Source organism: Silene latifolia, unplaced genomic scaffold (genome assembly GCF_048544455.1).
Source record: "Silene latifolia isolate original U9 population unplaced genomic scaffold, ASM4854445v1 scaffold_70, whole genome shotgun sequence".
Lineage (NCBI taxonomy): Eukaryota > Viridiplantae > Streptophyta > Magnoliopsida > Caryophyllales > Caryophyllaceae > Silene > Silene latifolia.
Window position 1 is genome coordinate 361926 of NW_027413609.1, and position 21065 is coordinate 382990.

At 40.6% G+C, this 21065-nt stretch overlaps 1 non-coding gene across 1 annotated transcript; it reads left to right on the forward strand.

The window, feature by feature from the left end:
• Window positions 1–10208: 10208 nt before the first annotated feature.
• Window positions 10209–10315, forward strand: LOC141640084 (small nucleolar RNA R71). The gene has a single exon (XR_012542830.1). It is a non-coding gene; the product is annotated as a small nucleolar RNA R71 (small nucleolar RNA).
• The last annotated feature ends 10750 nt before the right edge of the window (window positions 10316–21065 follow it).

Below are 21065 nucleotides of genomic sequence, written 5' to 3' on the forward strand. Positions count from 1 at the left end.
ATTGGTCTTCGAGACAGAGAAATATTTCTTGTAGAATGCTAAGGCCAGCGAATTCCAATCAGTGATCCCATTATTAGCTCGATCCATGTCTCGGTACCACTCCCTTACAGCATCACGAAGAGATAATATGAACATTGTCTCCTTCACCTGGTCCTGGGTCACACCGGTTGGTGGGGGTATGGAACAACAGTAGTCAATTAATGTCTGCATATGTTTGGCCGCATCTTCATTTGCAGCTCCCCCGAATTGGTTTCTCTCAACCAAGTTGATATAGGACGGTTTCGGCTCGAATTTCCTATCCGTCCCTGGTAATGCGAATCACTTATAGAGATTCTCAGCTGTCGGTTCAGAGTAACTGGCTATACTTGCTTCTTCAGCCATGTCTGGAGATGTGACGGTCTCAGCTGAAGAAGTAGAAATAGGTGACGAAGGTGGATCTTCCTCAAAAAGCTCGTTCTCGTAGTAACTAGATAGAGTACTCAGCTCATCCTCTGTCGGCAATACTCTAGATGATCGTCTCAACTCAAGCAAGTTCTTCTCAATCTCAGGATTGAACGGTAGTAATTCACCACCCTGTGACCTGCGCATAAGAAGAAACTACAAGTAGAATATGAGAATAGTTTAAGGAACAGATGTCCCTTAAACTAAGAGAAAGACTAAAAATAGAAACATCTAAAAATTTTAAACAATTGCCTCCCCGGCAACAGGCGCCAAAATTTGATACCTGTCGTTGTATGCACCAAAAATAATATTTATAGTCCAAACTACTACTATAGCTAGTGGCAGTCAGGGTCGAACCACAAGAAGGCGATGCAATTAATAGTTGTCTGATTTTAGTCTAAAAGTAACAGTGCGTGGGGGTTTGTTTTTGAGTTGGTCTATACTAAGGCAATAAATGAAAAGTAAACTAACTAGTAGATGAATCAAATATTAAAAGGGTGCTAAGATGGTCGGTTCACTATAGTTTCGGCGGCAGCATCCTAGGTAAGTCTGAAACAATAGCGTGAGACGGGAAAATAAGAAGTCCTCTCGGTCCTTTGTTAACAGGTAGCATCTTTCGATCTCGCTATAGGTCCCTAATATCACTAATGCTAACTTTCGTCCTAAAAAGTGATTTAAAAGGCTAAATTAACTTATATCTCGATCTTATTAATTTAGTCGTCTTAATTAGGCAGTCTATTTCCCTCCCCTATCTTTCGATCTTATCGGGTCGGTCAATTCCTAAACATTCAACTAGTCGCGTGCACTCGATTCGTCAAACAAAGCAATTAAATTAATTAAAACAAAACATATCTCACGTGGCCAGTCGATCAACCAGGGAACCCAGTCGATCGACCATGTCGCGATTTCAGGTCATACTATTCTAATGCCGCCTACACTACAGATTCCCTACATCCTAGCACATGGGGTCTAGCTACTCATACTAGAAATAATAACAACGATAAAATTGACTAATAAAACAGACTAATTCATGATTAAAATAGCTAAATAAACGAGTAATATAAAACAATAATTGGCTTTAGGGAAACTATTCTAACAATTTTTAATCTATGAACGAACAAAGTAACGAAACTGAACTAAAGCACATAAAAATACCGAATGGAAGTAAGGAGAATCAGAGACGACGATTCTGGCACCTAAAACTAATGAACCCAATGAACTTAGGGAGTGATCGGTCCATTTCGTGTTCACAATTAAATAGATGTGGTCGTTGGGTCACGTCCAAATCAAAACACAATTTATAGCTTCACAAACAACTCTACAATTAGTAAAGAGGCAAGTAAAGGTCGGATCCCAAGGGACGGGAATTGAGATGAGATTTCTATTGCAACTAGTGGTGTCTTAGGGGTGTCACAATTTGGGTTGATGTAGAAGGTCACTAAACTAAAATAGCAATGGAAATAAACAAGCAAGATGAATTAAAATGGTTGTAAACAATTGATAAAAAGCACTAGGGTGTCATGGGGTCATAGGGGATTCATGGGAATTGATCATACAAACATGTTCTCAAATTATAAGCAAACAATTATTGTTGTGATGGATTGAGTTGGGTTATATCTTACAAACCTAGGAAAGTTTGGGTCCCGGAGCCGAATCGATTAGATTGTACAACACCTACAAGTCGACTTAGTCTCGCTACTCAACAACATGCATGGTCTAATGAGACTCGAGTTGGTTTATGTCTTACAAGTCTCATTGAAAAGATAGGAGATGGTGGTAAATGCAAGGATTCATAGGCTTAGCATTTCATCAAACATAACATGTGCATGAGTTGAGATCATAACAAGCAAGCAAATAAACCATGAAAGCATATTAATTTAAGCATGAATCATTCCCCATGTTAGTTTCCCCTAATCACCAATTAACCCTAGCTAAGAGACTACTCACTCATTATCATGTTGATCATGCTAGCAAGGTTGTCAATCATACCAACAAAAGGAAACATGATGAATAAATGAAAGTAATTAACAATAATTAAAAAAGGATTAAGAGAATTATACCCACTAATGATTCCAATAATAAAGCAAAGATAAAAGAAGTACTTGATGCTTGATTGAGAGGTTGTCAATCTCTCATTAATAACCCAAATAATCTTCAATTACCCAAAATAAAAGATGAACAAAAGAGAGATTAAGGAAATAAAACTTGTATTAGAACTTGATTAATTGTTGATTACAATACTAAAGAGAGATTTGATTGATATTAACTACTCTAATTATTGATAAGAAGAACATGCTCTTCTAATTAGACTAATGGGGTATTTATAGTGGAAATTAGGGGGATGCATTAGGGTTAACTAAGGGCTAAACTAGTAATTACACTTTTTAGATTGAGCAGGGTGGAGCCGGTATTTTTCGAAGGAAGGGCTTCTTTCTTTGTAGCTTGGAGAAGACGAAATTGTGTTGTACAGGAATCCGTGGGTTTGGATTCTGGCGGTGGAACACGGGCGGCTTCAGGTGAATCCGGGCGGATTCTGGTGGCTGCAAACCCGAGCGTCTTGGGATGAAACCGCACGGATTGTGCATGTGGAGGACGGCCGGATTGTAGACAATCCACACGGATTTTGCCTCAGCAACATTTCTTTTTCTTTTCTTCCCTTTTCTTCATAAATTCCTTGGGGATTTCCTCGGGGACTCAAGGATCCTTTCTCTACATTGCTCATCTACTATAATATGTACAAATGCCTTCTAATCTTGTCTCTCCTTGATGCTTGGTCGTTGAATTCGATCAATTTAGTCTCGTTTTGCCATGAAAATGCAAGATTTGCACTCCTTTCCTACCAAGGGATCAAAATCTCAAAGAATATGCAAAACAAAGAACTAAAGACAGTAAATGACCCAAATATGCACTAAAAAGCATGGGAACAAGGCTAATTCGGGGGCTAAATATGCGCTAATTATGGTCACATCAAATATCCCCAAACCGAACCTTTGCTCGTCCCGAGTAAAGAGGTGACAAAGACTAGGACCATTATTTAAACTAACCTAATAACATAGCCGATATGAGACAATTAGCGGGTCTCACTCCGCCCCTTCAACTCACAACAAGACAACCATGAGGTAGGATGCCTTCTTGCAAGGCAAGGTGGGTCTTGCCAAAATGGCGACACATCCAAACATTAAGCACACAAAATCAAATAATGGATGCATCTACAAAAGGAATAGCCACTTCCTCATCAAGTGGCGGAGGCAACTAAAAGAGAACAAATTTAAGATCATGTAATCCTTCACAAATACTAGTTCAACAAATTACTAAGGCTAAGAGGATGGCACTAAATCACCTCCAAATGGTGTTAAACTAGACTACTTTCGTCCTCAATTTCCAAATGCTTTCGTCAAGAGCGATCGGATGGTGGTGGAATGATGATCCCTATGATGCTAGTAGCATATAACATGACAAGTCTCGAATTCTCTACAAAAGTAAAGGTCATGGATCGTCCCAAGCTCGACAAAGTGGCTTGACAAAAAGGCTTTTTGGGAATGAAATGCTCAAATCTTTATACACAACGGGTGGATATGACTAGTATTCAAAATTTGACCTCATTTAACTTTCACATTTCAAAAATTTAAGATGGGGTTTGTCCCTTCCGGGCTAGTGTCCTTTACTTTCGCCAATCGCTTATTAGGCAACCGGTTAACCTCTAGACAATAGCTTTTCGGGGTGATAGTCACTCTGTCTCTGGGCGGCCGAATTCACAACCGTGTGGGGGCCCAATTCAATGGATCCCGCTCCAAAGCACATCGAAGTGGTACGCCTCCATCAAAACAATTAAATTTCTCAACATTCAACAATTCATAACTTTTGAGGTTTCCTTGGCATTAAATTACTTCCACATGACAAATTTCTTTGAAATGAGCACTTCAAGCTTATTGATAGAAAATATTTTTGGGTTGCCTTACCACAAGGTCAGTCAAGGTCACCTAGACAAGTTAACCAAGTGCACATCGCATGACGGGGTTGGATAGGTGACTCACATGCAAACCCTTGACTAGGCTTTGGGTCATGGGTCAAAAGACACTAGTATGACACTATCTAGGGTGTTTTACAACCATTCTAGTAGGCAAAGTCTTAAGTTGAAAAAGTATTTGTAATGGCTTAGTTGCTCTTGTCAAAGTTCTCAATTAGGCATTTTTCAAAACTTTTTTCTAAATGCAACTACATGCAATGATGCAACTAATATATACATCCTAATGCAAGTGATTATATCCACTAGTATGACATATAAATTAAATGCAAGTCCTAAATTCACATTGTTATACCGCATCAATCAAAATAAAGCCACATAGTCATTAACATAAACAGGAAAAAGGAGATTGGAAAGATCATACCATGCGGTCTTCATGATCCTCATGTCTCGTATGTGGCGTAATCAATCAATGTGAACAAGGATAGAACAAACACAATGTATACAATATATACAATATAACTACACTACAAAAGGAATGAACATGTTTTTGGGTTTTTCAATTTTTAAATTTTTATGGTTTTTCGAAATTTTTCAATTTTTTTGGATTTTTGAATAAAAGTTAAGTTAGAATTCTCCATCCCCACGCTAATATGGGCATTGTCCTCAATGGCCAAAATGATGGGAAATTATGCAAACATGATGCATGATTTCTACACTAAATGCAATCTACACTAGTCTATACTACATGATGCATGGTTTTTGTTTATGACGGAGAGGATAATTTAGATTACCTCCCGTTGTGTATGCATTAACTTTCCCAAACCGATCTAGACACTATTTCTAATGTCCAAGGATGGGTGTAGTTCCTGCACACACTATGCAATGCATGAAACTAATTTGTCATTTTGGATTTTGAAAGTGGGAACAATAAAATGAGAACACCTCAAAAAGTACCGAGGTGTGAGTCCTCACTGGTGCTAGGACTACTCCAACAATGATCAAGAAAAATAAATAAAACAAAGAGAGAAATAGACAAACCTTGGGAGGGTAGGAGCCTCCAAAGCTTGCTAATCTTCCATCATATCATCACTTTCATCATCTTCCTCATTAGAAGTGGTCCCATTGCCACTTCCCTCTTCACTTGCTTCTTCACCTTCTTCTTCACCTTGCTCATCATCCTCTTCTCCTTCTTCACTAGCTTCTTCATCAATGTTATCATCAACTTCTTCATTATCAACAACCTCATTGTCACCCGGAACAACCCTAGATGCACTCGGAAATAGGACTTCCTTATCCGCCCAACTAGGCAAAGCACATAATGGGTCAAGTAGTCCTTGCCTAACTAAGTGTAAGAGGGGTGGATATTGAGCTAAGTAAGCATTTTTCCGATCCTCAAAGGCTTGCTTGTGTATTGCTTGCATGAGAAGAGTCAAATAATCATTTCTTGCTTCAACTCCTTCCGGCTTGAACTCTTGATACTCAAAAGGGTAAGGTGGTGTGACAATGGAATATGAGGGTATTTCAAGTTCACCCTTTTGTTGTTGGATAATATACTCGGCCTCTTTTGAAAGGGGAAGTGGATAATTGGTCCGGTGGACACTCAATCGACAAATCTTTGAAGGCAAAGTGAAAGAACTAGCCTCACTAGTGAGCCATCCATACTTGGTGTCAAGAGGGTTATGGGCAACCCACTTGTACTTTTGTATCATAGTATGCAAATCAACGAGATGACCACCTTCTTTCGCCTCATACTTGTTATCTTTGTTGAAGTTAGGATCAAAGTATTTAGCTAGGATAGTGACTAGGCCTCCATTCACAATAACGGTAGTGCCTTTCTTCCCACAATCAATGTTGAGCCATCTATCCACCAATAGCCTTAGAAAGTTGAAAGGCTTGGTGTGTACTCTTCCAATGTTCAAAGCCGACTCAAGGAGAACAAAATCGAGTTTGGTGAAATGGTTGGTGTCTTTTCTTGCATTGATGGTGCTCCCTACGACCTTGTGCCATAATCTTATGCCCGGATGGTGGACTAAAAGAGCACGACTCGCATGAAAGTCTTCAAATTTCCTTCCGGAAATTGCCTCCCAAAGAGGGTCGGGGTCATATTTGCCAACATTCTTAAAATAACTCGGTTCATCACTAAGACCCAAAGCTTTACCCAATTCCTTAAAGGAGATGCGTCTACTAACATTAGATAGACGAAACTCGAGGTTCTCCATAGTCTCAACCTTGTTAACTTTCAAAGAACTCAAAAATTCTAAGGTAAGGGAGGGGTATGTCAATTCTTTTGATTCAAACAATTTCTCCAACCCCATGGCTTTGAAAAAGGCTCTAGTTTGCTCAAGGACACCCAATTTTTCTAAGGTATCTTCACATATAAACTTGGTGGATTGAAATGATTTTCTAGCAAACTTAGCAAAAGTGTCCCTATGGGTTTTGGAAATGAAAGTTACCTCCGGATAGTTTGCAAGTTGATCAATTTCCGGAGTAGTAGATGTTGTTGCACCCATGGGAGGTTGTTGTTGTTGTTGCACTTCCAAGTTTGGGTTTGCTACCACCATAGCCAATGGTTTCTTTGCTAGAAGAGTCTTTTGCCTTTGTGAAAGTGTCTTTGCCTTTGGTGCCCTTGCCTTTGTTGCCTTTGTTGCCCCCTTAGTCCTTGCCATTGATGAATTAACCAAGAAAGAGTGAAAAATCTTCAATTTCTAGTGCACCCAAATCGATTTAAAGATGAAAGGCTTTGCCTTTATGAATTCAAAAATCGACTCAAAGGTTGAAGAATTTGTGCTTGGTTTTGATTTTTATTGAAAAAGGAGTGATTGATTTGTTATTAAAATGATGTTTTGATTTGATTTTGGTGAATGTAGTTGAGGAATTTTGTTTTTGTGATGGAGAGGATGAGGGTTTTGAGGGTTTTGAGTAGTGTTATGAATAAAGGAATGAAGAAATGAATGTGGGAGAGGTTTTATAAAGCCCGAAAAATTCGAACTGCTGGGGCAATCCGTGCGGTTTCTGCTCAAGACGGGCGGATTCTGCCTTTTCTGGGTTGGGAAAAATTCACCTAAAGACGGGCGTCTTTCAGTGAAGACGCTCGGATTCGCAGACATGGGACGGGCGGATTCTCCTGAAGACGGGCGGATTTCAGTCTAGGAATTTTTCTTGTTTTCCTCAGCTAAGAAGACGGGCGTCTTCTTTTCAAGACGGGCGGATAAGGATGTAGGACGCTCGGATTTGCTGACAGTCAAAAATTTGAAAACTTCAGCTCAATTCAGAACGTGCGTCTTCTGCCCAACACGCTCGGATTTCTTGAAAACGGGCGGATTCTCCTGAATCCGCTCGGATTCGACCCCTTTGTACCCGGATTCAGTTCCATCCGTGTACAATGCATATCCCTTGCCATTCTTCCATTCTCCTTCATATCTTGTGTTCTTCATTGTGGGGGGGCACTACTAAGGCATGGATAGCCTAGGCAATTGTCATCCCCACACTAAGCTAAAGCACTACACATTAATTGAAATTATTAATCCCTCCCTCACTTCTCTCAAACATGATAATTATATTGATCAAAGTATAAAAATCCAAAAATAACAAAAATACAATACAAGAATTGAAATGCAAGTTAGGGCGTTAGAAATATTTACAAATGGTGGTTTAGGGAGGACTCCACCAAACTCTCATTCTTGATGAGATGTCAAGGGGGCATGTCCAAGGTGTTGCTCAACACCTTGAAAAAGTAATCAAAGGCTTGTTCATTATCATGGTAGAGGTCTTCATTAGACCTTGGCCGTTGTTGTCGGTCTTGATCGATGGCATTACCAATGTAGGGATTAAAAATCCCTTCAAATTCGTCGTCCCAAAGACCACAAACTTCATTAAGTTGATCATTGAAAATCTCTTGATTTGATGGTGACAACTTTCCCATTTCCTTTTCTTGGCCGATGAGGCCATCTTCTTCTTCTTTGTTTGATTTTGGTGAGCTTTGCAAGCTCTCCTTATCACAATTCACTTGCTCTTTAAATGGAGCATCTTCAATTTTCTTCTTCCATTGGAGTTCTGACTTCTTCCTTTCATCCTTCTGACTATTATGATCGATCATAAAACACGGTTCATGTAAACGGGGAGCTCTCATAGTCTTGTCAAGATTAAAAGTTATACTCTCATCTCCTACTTCTAGAGTTAGCTCACCATGTTTTACATCAATCACCGCACCCGCGGTGTGTAAGAAGGGTCTTCCAAGAATGATTGGAACGTTGGAGTCTTCCTCCATATCAACAATGACAAAGTCCACCGGGATGAAAAACTTCCCAATTCGCACGGGGACATCTTCCCCTATCCCTAATGGTGTCTTCGTCGATCTATCGGCCATTTAGAGTGTGATATTGGTGCATTAAAGCTCTCCCATCCCCAACCTTTTACTTACTGAGTACGGCATAACACTTAAACTAGCCCCTAGATCACATAAGGCTTTGTTGATCGTGGTGTCGCCAATGGTACACGGTATTGAGAAGCTTCCCGGATCTTTAGTTTTGGAGGTGAACTCCCTTGAAGTATTGCACTACTCACCTTAGTGAAGGCGATAGTCTCAAGTTTGCGGATCGACTTCTTCTTTGTGAGGATGTCTTTAATGTATTTCGCATAGGCCGGCACGTGATTGATTAATTACGTGAAGGGAATTGAGACTTCCAAATTCTTCACAATTTCCATAAACTTTCCAAGTTGGTCATCAAATTTGGGCTTGGCTTGACGACTTGGAAAAGGATGTCTAATCACAATGGGCACCTTCTCCTTGACCTTGTCTTCATTTTTCTTTGAAATTTCTTCTTTTGATGATTCTCCATCTTTAGAGTTTTGCACAATTTCTTCCTTATCACTAGCTTCCACAACTTCATCCTCAACTTGCTTCTTCGGTGCTTCATACCTTGTACCACTTCTCAAGTGAATGGCACTAACCGTCTCATGTCTTGGGGGATTACTTTGACGTGGTAATTGCCCCTTTTGTCTTTGTGAGCTTGAAAATGCTAGTTGAGTCAATTGTGTTTCCAACATCTTGGTGTGAGCTAGAATGTTGTTGATGGTGGTTTCCTTTGCTTGACTATCTTTTTGCATTTGAGTGAAAAACTCTTGTTGATTCTTTTGCATTTGGAGGACCGCTTTTTGAACATCAAAACCTTGGTCATTTTGGTGATTGTATGGATTTAGATTTTGGTAACCTTGGTTTTGGTTGTAAAAGGGTCTTTGATTTTGGTTTCTCATGGGAGGTGGAGTGTAAATTGTTTGAGGATTTTGAACATTTTGGCTTTTGTATGAGAGATTTGGGCGAAACTTGGTGTTTTCATTGTAATAATTGGAATAAGGGGTACCACTCTTGTATGCTTGGAAAGCATTTACTTGTTCATTTATTCCCCTACATTCACTTTGGTCATGTCCCAAAGTTCCACAATTCTCACATATCCCACTTGGGATTGATGAGGATGCCGTCATGGCATTAACATGATGCTTTGGTGATTTTGAGGCTTCTTCAATTTTAGCCATAGCTTGTTCAAACTTCAAATTGATTATGTCAATGTGAGCACTAAGTTGAGCACCCAATTAAGTAACGGAGTCAACTTCATGCCTTCCTCCTCTAGTAGCCTTGCGAGGTCTACTATATTGTGAGTTATGGACCGCCATTTCCTCAATCTTGTTCCATGTTTGATTGTCATCAACTTCGGTGAACATTCCATTTGATCCCATGTTGAGAATGTTCCTTGAATCTTCATATAAACCGTTCCAAAATTGTTGTACCAAGAACCATTCGCTAAGTCCATGGTGAGGACATGAGCGACAAATTCCCTTAAACCGCTCCCAAGCTTCATACAAAGATTCTTCATCGCTTTGCTTAAAACCCGTAATTTGAGCTCTTAGCATGTTAGTCTTTTCCGGTGGGTAGAACTTTTTGTAGAAAGGTAGAGCCAACTTCTTCCAAGAATCTATTCCGAGAGTGGCCTTGTCAAGGCCCTTCAACCATTATTTCGCGGTGCCGATTAGAGAAAAAGGAAATAAGACCCATCGAATTTGGTCTTGAGTCACACCGGTTTGAGAAATCGCATCACAATAGTCATAAAAGCTTTCCATATGAGAATGAGGGTCTTCACTAGGCATCCCCCCAAATTGGATCCTTTCGACTAATTGGATAAAGGCGGATTTGGCAATAAAATTTTCGGTTAGATGTTGTGGTGTGGGAGTACCATTGGGTAGGTTCTCCTCGGTGGGTACGGAATGCGATGAAAATTTAGGCATTGTAGGTTGATTTTTTGGGGTATTTTGTAATGGGTTCTCCTCACCTTCTCTTGCAAAAGGGTTGATGAACTCAATAGTTGGTTGAACAACCTCACTAATACCTCTCAAATTCCTCCTAGCAAATCTCATATTGTTTGTCAAGGTTCTTTCAATTTCATGGTCAAAAGGTAACAAATCACCTTGTGACCTTCTAGACATGCAAAATATCAAACAACTCGAAAATAATTAGAACAAACTTTGAGGAGTTTTACTTCCCCAAGGCGAAGAAAGACACAACTATTAACAATAAAAGAAAATCTAAATCAAGTAAACACCGTCCCCGGCAACGGCGCCATTTTTGATCGGTCCGTTTCGTGTTCACAATTAAATAGATGTGGTCGTTGGGTCACGTCCGAATCAAAACACAATTTATAGCTTCACAAACAACTCTACAATTTGTAAAGAGGCAAGTAAAGGGCGGATCCCAAGGGACGGGAATTGAGATGAGATTTCTATTGCAACTAGTGGTGTCTTAGGGGTGTCACAATTTGGGTTGATGTAGAATGTCACTAAACTAAAATAGCAATGGAAATAAACAAGCAAGATGAATTAAAATGGTTGTAAACAATCGATAAAAAGCACTAGGGTGTCATGGGGTCATAGGGGATTCATGGGAATTGATCATACAAACATGTTCTCAAATTATAAGCAAGCAATTATTGTTGTGATGGATTGAGTTGGGTTATATCTTACAATCCTAGGAAAGTTTGGGTCCCGGAGCCGAATCGATTAGATTGTACAACACCTACAAGTCGACTTAGTCTTCCCTACTCAACAATATGCATGGTCTAATGAGACTCTAGTTGGTTTATATCTTACAAGTCTCATTGAAAAGATAGGAGATGGTGGTACATGCAAGGATTCATAGGCTTAACATTTCATCAAACATAACATGTGCATGAGTTGAGATCATAACAAGCAAGCAAATAAACCATGAAAGCATATTAATTTAAGCATGAATCATTCCCCATGTTAGTTTCCCCTAATCACCCATTAACCCTAGCTAAGAGACTACTCACTCATTATCATGTTGATCATGCTAGCAAGGTTGTCAATCATACCAACAAAAGGAAACATGATGAATAAATGAAAGTAATTAACAATAATTAAAAAGGGATTAAGAGAATTATACCTACTAATGATTCCAATAATAAAGCAAAGATAAAAGAAGTACTTGATGCTTGATTGAGAGGTTGTCAATCTCCCAATAATAACCCAAATAATCTTCAATTACCCAAAATAAAGGATGAACAAAAGAGAGATTAAGGAAATAAAACTTGTATTAGAACTTGATTAATTGTTGATTACAATACTAAAGAGAGATTTTATTGATATTAACTACTCTAATTATTGATAAGAAGAACATGCTCTTCTAATTAGACTAATGGGGTATTTATAGTGGAAATTAGGGGGATGCATTAGGGTTAACTAAGGGCTAAACTAGTAATTACACTTTTTAGATTGAGAAGGGAGGAGCCGGTATTTTTCGAAGGAAGGGCTTCGTTCTTTGTAGCTTGGAGAAGACGAAATTGACCGTACAGAATCCGTGCGTTTTGGAGTCGTGGACGGGCGGATTCTGGCGGTGGATCACGGGCGGCTTCAGGTGAATCCGGGCGGATTCTGGTGGCTGCAAACCCGAGCGTCTTGGGATGAAACCGCACAGATTGTGCATGTGGAGGACGGCCGGATTGTAGACAATCTGCACGGATTGTGCCTCAGCAACATTTCTTCTTCTTTTCTTCCCTTTTCTTCATAAATTCCTTGGCGATTTCCTCGGGGACTCAAGGATCCTTTCTCAACATTGCTCATCTACTATAATATGTACAAAGGCCTTCTAATACTGTCTCTCCTTGATGCTTGGTCATTGAATTCGATCAATTTAGTCTCGTTTTGCCATGAAAATGCATGATTTGCACTCCTTTCCTACCAAGGGATCAAAATCTCAAAGAATATGCAAAACAAAGAACTAAAAATAATAAATGACACAAATATGCACTAAAAAGCATGGGAACAAGGCTAATTCGGGGGCTAAATATTCGCTAATTATGGTCACATTAGGGAGTCTAAATAAAATGAACCCGGGGAGCCGCAAAGACTTGGGAGACGTCCTGAAGTCGCATTAAGGCCCTTATGATCTTAAACCGGTCACCAGGGGGGAAATTGTTGTGTGTCGAGTCAATGTATTTGTGTGTCGTACTTGAAACTTGAATAGTTGGATAATACGGTAGAAGAAGTGGTATGTGGTAGCATGTGAAAAACGTGGCGAGATTTATTGATTTGGATTTTAGTATGAATGTGTGGGCATGTTACGTGTTTATTACATGGCTTTTAAGATTGATGGTGTATTATATGTATCTTTTGGGTAGACAAGCGGGTGTAGAGTAAGTTTTTATATAGATGTAGCTCGTTTTTGGCCTGACTCGGCCGAGCAAGGCAGGTACTCGACCGAGTAGGGAGTACTCGGCCGAGTAACCAAGCACTTGACCGAGTGTTGTTTGGCAGTGTGTAGCAGTAGCTACTGGTTGTTTTTACTCGACCGAGTATAGCATACTCGACCGAGTACTGTCTATACTCGACCGAGTATGACTTCTTTGTTTTTGACGTTGGCTACTGGAGTGGATTACTCGACCGAGTATTAGTGATACTCGACCGAGTATCTCACCATACTCGGTCGAGTGCTTCTTTGGCGGAGGGTCGTCTATATTTTAAGCCGTAGGCTTTTGTGCTTACGTTTCCTTGCTTCTTATCAGCTCAAAATACCGCTAAAGAGGTCAGCCGTGTATATCCTAGCATCTGCGATGTCCACAGATGAGGTGGCCCGTATGATCGAGCAACATGAGGCACTCCTTGAGGCTCTTAAGAATGTGGGTAGGGGGCGGAGAAATCGGTGGATGCTACCCACCTGAGCACTATCATCGCTCGCTTCAACCCACCTACCTATGAGGGCGTTGGGGAACCAAAGTTGCTCGAAAACTGGCACCATGAGATGGAGAGTCTCCTTGAGGTGGTGAAGTGTCCGCTAGAGTTAGCTGTTGAGTAGGTAGTGTACTACCTGAGGGGTGAGGCTGCTGTATGGTGGCAGAATGTCAAAAAAGACGCCAGAGCATTCTACCAGGGTGAGGGTCTATGTGTTATACCATAGTCGGGCTTGAAGAGCGCTATGAGGGAACAGTTTGGGCCAGAGCATATCCGTTACAAGATGAGATCTGAGTTCGACTCCATTACCATAACTGAGGACATGACAGTCACCGAGTATTACCACCGGTTCCTTGAGTTATCTCGCTATGCGGAAGACATGCAGTTAGGGTAAAGAGGTTTTGCTCTTCGTTTTGAGAGGGGGTTGGCACCCAAGATCATGAACCGGTTACCAGCTGCGGTTATCACCAATCTGAAAGATGTGTACTTGAGGGCTGGACAAGCTAAGAGGTTGGTAGATCTCTCCAAGGGGGCTACTGAGAGAACTACTGTTGAGAAGAGGACAGCGAAGAGTGTGAATAGGAACCGGTCAAGTAACAAGAAAGGCAACTTTGGTCAGGCAAGGGCTTTTTCAGGTGGAGCTGGGTTTTCTGGAGAATCACGAGCTTGGGGTAGGGGTGGTGGATGGAGTGTGAGCGACAACTCCAATATTTTTTGCTTCAACTGTGGTGGCATAGGCCACAAGAGACGTGACTGTACGAGTGCTCGAACTGGAGGAGGCTCGGGAGCTTTTCAGGGGAATTTCTCACCGGGTCCGAGTCACTGTTTTGCTAGTAACAGGCCATCTGGGTCGTGGGGTCACCGTGGAGGGCCGAACAACAATGGCAGTTTTAACCGCAACAGTGGAGGATCTTACCAGTGCCCGAACAACAGTGTCACCCAGAATTCGGCAGCTAAGCCGAGTACTTCTAACACCTCGGTCCAGGGTGGAGGCCAGAAAAGCAGCGGGAAGCTCTTCATGATGGACAAGCAGGAAGCCGAGAACGATGCTCATGTAGTTACCGGTACCTTTCTTGTTCATAATACACCGTCTTTTATTTTGTTTGACTCTGGGCAACACACTCTTTTGTGTCTAGAGGCCATGCTTTGTCAATGGGTTTGGGAGAGTTTGAGCTTGTAAAGGATGATGTGTTTATACCTTCTTGGGAGTCGGTGTCATGTGTCAAGTTGTATAGGGGCGTGTCCATGTTGGTTGGAGGGATAGACTTACCGGTTAACTTGCTAGAGTTTCCTATGGATGGGTTTGAAGTTATCGTCGGGATGGACTAGTTGGGGAAGTATGATTCCAAGATAGATTGTCGGCAAAAGAAAGTGTCTTTAAAGGGTCCTAAGGGTATAAGGGTTTCTTATAAGGGGTTTGTTGTGAGGCCTAAGTGTAAGTTCATCGCGGTAATGACTTTAAAGTCATGTTTGAAGAAAAAGTGTCCCTTGAGTCTTTGTCTAGTGAGAGATCGACGGGTGAAGCTGCTAACAGCTTCCGATATACATGTTGTGGGAGAGTTTAGTGATGTCTTTTCAGAAGCGATACCGGGGTTACCGCCAAAGAGAGATATCGACTTCATGGTGGAGCTTAAACCGGGAACAGGTCATATATCTAAAGCACCATATCGTATGTCACTTAAGGAACTGGAAGAGTTGAAGAAACAGCTGCATGATCTGTTAGCCAAGGGGTATATCCGGCCTAGTGTATCGCCATAGGGAGCACCGGTGTTATTTGTAAAGAAGAAAGATGGGAGCATGAGGCTATGTATCGAGTAAAGGGAGCTTAACCGTGTCACGGTGAAGAATATGTATCCTTTGCCTAGGATCTAGTGTTCTCAAAGATCGATCTGAGGTCAGGTTATCACCAGTTGAGTGAGGATAACATATGGGGATATTCCCAAGACAGCTTTCCGGTCCCGTTATGGTCATTATGAGTATGTCGTGATGCCTTTTGGTTTGACGAATGCACCAGTAGCTTTTATGGATTTGATGAACCGGGGTTTTAGTCCATTCTTTGACAGGTTTGTGGTTGTCTTCATTGATGACATCTAAGTCTACTCAAAGACTAAGGAGGAACACGAGGAGCACTTGAGGCTAGTTTTGCAGACTTTGAGAGACAATCAACTTTATGCCAAGCTATCTAAGTGTGAATTCTGGTTAGAGGAGGTGGCTTTTCTGGGTCATGTGATATCTAAGAAGGGTGTGTCCGTGGATCCTAGCAAGATTAAGGCAGTGACCAAGTGGGGATCACCGAAGAATGTTGCTGAGATTTGGAGTTTCCTAGGTTTAGCTGGTTACTACAGGAGGTTCGTGAAGGACTTTTCCACGATAGCACGGCCTATGATTGCCTTGATGAGGAAAGAGACCAGTTTTCGATGGGATGAGAGTTGTGAGACGGCCTTCCAAACCTTAAAGGAGCGTTTGACCACATCTCCTATCCTAGCTTTACCAGAGGGTTGTGAGAACTTTGAAGTATACACTGATGCTTTAAAGAATGGTTTGGGTTGTGTGCTGATGCGGAATGGGAAGGTTATAGCTTATGCGTCGTGGCACCTGAAGCCTTATGAGGAGAACTACCTTACTCATGATTTGGAACTGGGTGCAGTTATCTTTGCTCTTAAGATTTAGAGGCACTACCTTTACAGGGCAACCATTAAGGTGTTTTCAGATCATAAGAGTCTGAAATATATCTACACTCAGAAAGAGCTTAACGTGCGTCAGAGACGATGGATGGAGCTGATCGGGGACTACGACATGGAGATCAACTATCACGAGGGTAAGGCTAACGTTGTTGCAGATGCCTTGAGTAGGAAGAGAGTTCATTCACTGTGTACATCTATGTCTTTCCTGAAGCTGAGGGATGAGATGTCCAAGATGGGGATCTATATGATTAGGAAAGGGGATGCCATCGGGGATTTGACGATCAAGCCAAATTTGTATAATAACATCAAGAGTAAACAAGAGCTTGATCCTAAGATCCAAGAGTGGAAGTCTACGGTGGAGAGTGGCACAGTTTCCAGGTATTCTATCAACACAGATGGGAGTGTCCGTTTTGATGGGAGATGGTGTGTTCCTGATGATGTAGATTTGAGGAAGGTAATTCTGATAGAGGCTCATTGCACTCCTTATTCGGTTCACCCAGACGGTGACAAGCTATATAAATATCTCAAGAAAACTTTTTGGTGGCCTAATATGAAGAGAGATGTGGCTATGTTCGTGGCTAGATGTTTGACCTGCCAGAGGGTCAAGGGTGAGCAGCGGAGACCACAGGGTAAGATTCAATATCTTGAGGTACCTGAGTGGAAGTGGGTGTCGATCTGTATGGAGTTTATCGTGGGGTTACCTAGGACACAACAAGGTAACAATATGATTTGGGTGATTTTCGACTGGTTAACAAAGTCAGCTCACTTCGTTCCTATGAAGGATACCTGGACTAAGATGCAGCTAGCCTTGAGTTACATGAAACATGTGATCCGGTTACATGGTATACCTAAGGATATTGTGTTAGATGGAGATGCGAGATTTATATCAAAGTTTTGGCAAGAACTGCCGGAATTGATGGGTACAACCTTGAAGATGAGTACAGCTTTTCATCCTGTAATAGATGGTCAAACCGAGAGGACTATCAAGGCTTTATAGGACATGTTGAGAGCTTGTGCCATGGAATTCAGGGAAAGTTGGGAGGACAGACTGGATTTGATCGAGTTTTCATACAACAATAGCTACCATACTAGCATCGGGATGGCACCTTTCGAGGCTTTATATGGCAGGAAGTGCCGAAGTCCAATTTTTTGGGATGATAGTTCAGAGTCGGTGGTTCTAGGACCACAGATGGTACAAGATATGGTTGAACAAGTTCGGCTAATTCGTCAAAAGATGAATGCAGCTCAGGATCGTCAGAAGAGTTATGCCAACTTGCATCGTAGGGACATCGAGTTCACAGTGGGTGATAAAGTCCTTTTGAAAGTGTCACCAATGCGAGGAGTGATGAGGTTTGGGAAGAAGGGTAAGTTGAGCCAGAAGTTTATCGATCCATATGAGATTTTGTATCGTGTAGGTGAAGTAGCCTACAGGTTAGCTTTACCGCCAGCTTTGGATCGAGTTCACAATGTCTTTCATGGTTCACAGCACCGAAAGTATGTGAGTGACCCGTCACATGTGCTTCAGGTTGAGAACATCGAGCTTCTGTTGGATAACTATATCTCATTACTTGACATATTCATATATGTGATGATATTAATTTAGTCATAAAATTAAAAGATGATCTTATGCATGCAAACAATAATTAAAAGGAAGAAATTATCAACCCTTACATTGGTCTTTCGGATTATTGGGCACAAGTAAGATCTCCTCCTTACTTGTTCTTGAGCACTCCAAAATGGAAGAACAAGGATTCAGGTGTAGAATCCCTCCCAAGGATTTATACCCAAGGTAAACTCTTAACAAAATTAATATTATTATTACTAGAACAATATTAATTTTAACTAAAAATGACACAAAACTATTGTTTTGACCTCTAGAAATTTCGGTCAAGAGGAGAAGAAAATGGGAGTAATTTTATCTCTCTAAAAATATTTAGATGTGTTAGAATGAATGAATATTATACACTAGCCTTTTGCATGTAGTGTAAGTAGGAGAAGTAGGAAAACCCTTGGCTTTTCTTTTATGACAAAACCGGGTAGGGTGAGAGCATTAGGCCAATGCATGAGATTTTCTCTTACCCATAAAAGTAGGCATGTAAGAGTAGGTATTTGTGTGATGATTACACTTTTAAATAAAATATCAAACACACTAAATACCCTACTCCACCCTTATATTTCGGTACATATAGTGTGACATGGAAAATCCATTTTACACATTATTTTGTCAATTTGTCACATGTAACATGTTTCATGACATTAGGTATATAAAATGTATTTTTAAAAATTAAAATCAACACATTAATAAAATATGTCACTTATAAAATTAACCTATTAATTCATAATTATTTGTACCGAAATGAATTCCCGAGTTATAAAATACAACATTCTGTATTTATAATAATCAATTCATTCTGTTCCAATTGTTTTCGTAAACAAAATTTCATCTAAGCAATAAAACAATTCGATCACTTAGACCGTATCTTATTTAATCAAATTATAATGAGATACGTAAATATTACTTCCAAAATCGTCTGTCAATTTTAAGTAATTTAATTAACTCGTATCGTCATACGATCAATTAAATAATCAATTAAGAGTGTTACCCTATAGGTATGACCTAAGGGGATCAACTGATCACCACCGTTGCACGACAGTAATGTCAAACTCTAGTCAGCCAATCATTACCGATATGTGTGGACTAGTTGACATTAAATATTACTTCCTAATTGTATTCTTTAAAATGAGACTTAAACATGTGATCATCATGATCGACAGTTGTGATCGCATTATTGTCGGAGGACACATATTCCAACAATCTCCCACTTGTCCTCGACAAGTGTGCGTCACCAATTCTCTTGTCCTATTACTATCTCCCACTCAATGCACGGTGTCTTTCAGGTCGTACTTGCAAGTGATCATATCGAGAGTGGTTTCCTCGATCTGGAGAATAACTGATAGACCGGATTTATCTACCATAGATATCTTCCGAGCGTGGCCACGCATTTCCAGTTCATTTCTCCTCTAGTGGCCCTGAGATATTGTTATAACCCTGATTAGGGGTGGACAATTCCTATCGCACTCATTCCCTTCGACTAGCCACAGCCATCATAACCCAAAATATGCCCATTCGACCCCATTTACGAAGGTCGTAGTAACACAAATCAAAGTTACTCTGAAACTGTGCCATCTTAGGCGAACAATCTTTAGTCAAAAGAATCGACTTATTAGAATACTATCGTAGCTCTCGCCACGACCAGGCTATATTAATTTGCCAGAACTCTATAAGCGGTCATAAGGCCCGACAAAGTGTTCCTAACAGTCTGCCTATGTGATCGACTAGTCATTCTCATATGACTCCATGGCACTTGAACTTGCCATCAATCGCATCACATTCTAGTCACTTCGAGACGTCACCTCATACAAGTAACTATGGGCGAATACAATGCTAATCCGTGTTCACTTTAACGACGTTCAATTGTCTCTACACCCCGTTTGGATGTAACAATGTATAAAGAAAAGATAAAGGACAAATTCGATTGTGAACATGAACAAAAACAACACTTTTATTTCATTTCAAAATCTAACATAAACTTGGTACACGTTTAAGTCCCATGGACGCAACATGTCCATCATGCTTGGCCTGCGATAAAGGCTTGGTGAGCGGATCGGCTATGTTGTCATCCGTCCCAACCTTACAAATCGCAATTTCCTTTCTTTCAATGAAATCTCTTATTACATGATATTTTCTAAGTACATGTCTAGATCTATTACTAGACTTTGGCTCCTTAGCTTGGAAGATCGTCCCACTATTATCACAATAGAGAGTGATGGGATCATTGGCGGTAGGTACTACTCTTAGACCTTCCGTGAATTGCCTGATCCATACAGCTTCCTTGGCAGCTTCTGATGCTGCAATGTACTCAGCCTTCATTGTTGAATTCGCGGTTACAGCTTCCTTGAAGCTTCTCTAGCTAACGACAACCCAAATTGAGCATGAAAACGAAACCAGCTTGTGATTTCATGTCATCTCTATCCGTTTGAAAACTTGAGTCCGTGTATCTATTAACACGTAGCTCGGTGTCTCCTCCAAACACTAAGATAGAATCCTTAGTTCTTCTTAAGTACTTAAAGATGTTCTTGACGGCTATCCAGTGACTCTCATCTGGATTTCCTTGATATCTACTCGTCATGCTCAAGGCATACGAGACATCAGGACATGTGCATATCATGGCGTACATGATTGATCCAACAGCGGAAGCATAAGGGATCATCTCCATGCATTCAACATCATGGGGTTCAGAGGGAGATTGAGTCTTGCTCAATATAGTCCAAGTTACCATAGGTACCAAACCACTTTTTGATTTGTCCATGCTGAACCGTCGATGAATCTTATCAACATAAGACTCTTGACTTAGTGCCAATATCCTCTTGGATCTATCTCTATGGATCCGGATACCAAATATGCTTTGTGCTTCTCCTAAATCCTTCATTTGGAAGTGGTTACCTAACCACTTCTTAACAGAAGACAACATTGGAATATCATTTCCAATGAGTAGTATGTCATCAACGTACAAGATTAGGAAGACAACATTGCTCCCACTAAATTTCATGTATAAACATGGTTCCTCAACACTTCGAGTGAAACTATTCTCCTTTATAACATGATTGAATCGATGATTCCAACTTCTAGATGCTTGCTTAAGACCATAAATGGATCTCTTAAGCTTGCACACTTTGTT